Source organism: Babylonia areolata, chromosome 12, assembly GCF_041734735.1.
Source record: "Babylonia areolata isolate BAREFJ2019XMU chromosome 12, ASM4173473v1, whole genome shotgun sequence".
Classification (NCBI taxonomy): domain Eukaryota; kingdom Metazoa; phylum Mollusca; class Gastropoda; order Neogastropoda; family Buccinidae; genus Babylonia; species Babylonia areolata.
The window spans coordinates 13,203,207-13,205,344 of NC_134887.1; positions in this window are offsets into that span (position 1 = coordinate 13,203,207).

Sequence of the window (2,138 nt, forward strand, 5' to 3'; positions counted from 1 at the left end):
AACGAACAAATTTCATTCTTTACAAGGCAAACAAGGCCACCTGACCGCCTCCCGTGTAACGACAACTTGACTGCAGGTTTACAGAAAACAGTATATTCAGTAAACATAGGCGATTGAAAATATTCAGCAAAAGTTTCCACAAAACATACAAAATCAAAACCAGAAACAAAAGAGATAAATTCATTGTCAGATATCTTCGAAATCAATCCATGTACGTTCCAATGAAGAAAAGAAAAAGGCTTCATTTTATTTTCAAAGTTATCAAGATTATCACACAAATCATTTACAGTGGATAAAGTGTTTTCATGCTCATTTCCACTTGACCCAACAACCCCTGTGACATTTCTATTTTCAAACACTTCATACACAACTGAGTTTTCCTCCCAGCCCACGGACTTACGGTTTGTTTCACGTGCTGTCAACGCGAGGCACTGGGTCAACACAACCGGTGAAACCGGTGTCAAAACAGCGTCAGCGCCCTCCACTGCTACGGACACATTTTCATGTGAATTTTTGGACCGGCCGAGTTCCTATCTCAGTTCCACCAGCGTGTCGTCATCACCTACAGGGAAGCGCTTGCCGTCGACCAGCAGGTAGTTGTACACTAAGGTAGCACGCTTGCCGTCACTCTTTGCTTTCTTGAGGTGGGGAGTTAACTTCTTTCTCATGTCTCTAACTCTGGCTGAAAAATCCTCACCCACGAAGATGTTGGTCCCCTGTAATTTGCTCTTGGCTTTAAGAACGTCCAGTTTCTGCTTGTAGAAGACACACCGTGCAATTATAGGAGAGTCTGGCTTGGCGCTCAACCTATGCACCCTGTCAAACTCGACATCCTGAGGTAGTTCTAGCTGGTCTGTCAGAAGGTCCTGCAACCTGTTTGCACAGTCCGTAGGAGTCTCATTTTCCCTTCGCGACAGGCCGTAGAAGATGAGGTTGTTCCGTTTCGATCTTCCCTCCAGGTCGTTGGTCTTCTTCTCCAGGTCCTCCAGCCTCTGCGTCAGGTCTTGGTTCTGTTGCCGCAGTCTTCCGACCTCCTCCCGTAGACCTTTCATCTCTCCCTGCATGGCGGCGTACTCCTCTCGTAGGACCTGTATGTCCTGCTTCACCTCACCGAACCCCGCGTCCATCCGTGTGGTCAAGAAGTCCATCTTACTCATGAGGTCTGACAAGGTCGGTTCTTTCTCGGGCTGACTGGAGGCGGCGTCACGGGCGTGGCCTGGTCTCTCCATACTAGACCAGGAGCTGGCTGATCCTGAGCTGGCCAGTCGGGTCTGCCTCATGTTGTCTCTGCTCTGAGAAGGGTTGGGCCCAGGGTTGCTCTCCACGTCCCCACACTGGAGAAGTAAACTGCCCCAAAACAAATAGGAGAGGAGCAGTCCTAACACAGCACCGTCTGCTCTGCACTTCAACTTCAGAATGGCGACACGCATTGCAACCGTTTGCCTAACTCGTTTCAACATGAAACGTTGGAATATTGGGTTAAAACAGCCACATGCTGCTCTGAAGTCTGTACATCCAGAAGGCATTGCACTTCAGTCGAGAGAGAGAGAGAGAGAGAGAGAGAGAGAGAGTTGACTGTCTTTCAGTTTACGGGAAAACATGAAGAACTCGGCAAGTTCACCGAATCACTGAGATATATGCACAATATTTATGATCCCCGCACCTCTTCCTTCAGTTGTCAGTTCACCTTGGCTAAATTTGTTAAGACTTGAGGGTACAACTTTAAACTTAACAAGACAAACTTTGTCACTAACCAGTTCCACAATTTTTTTTTATTTTTATAACGTATCATTAATCTGTGGAATAACCTTTCCTCTGACACCATCAATGCACCATCAGTAAACGCCTTCAAAAACCAAATTGACAAAACTTTTATGAACCATGTATTTTCCATCGATTTAAATCTTTATTGAGTCAGAAATAAATGTAGTAAACACAATGCCTGATTAAACCTTGGAACAGTTCACTATATAGTGATCCAAAAGAACATTAATGGACATTATTACGAGGGCAAAAGGCTTCTAGCATGTAGTCGACATGTGATTTATGTCTGTGGACCAAATCCGTTCGTCGCTGCTGTACTGTGGTTTCTCGCCCTGAACGAGAAATCTGATTTCCGCTGCTGCGCGAAAGGAAAT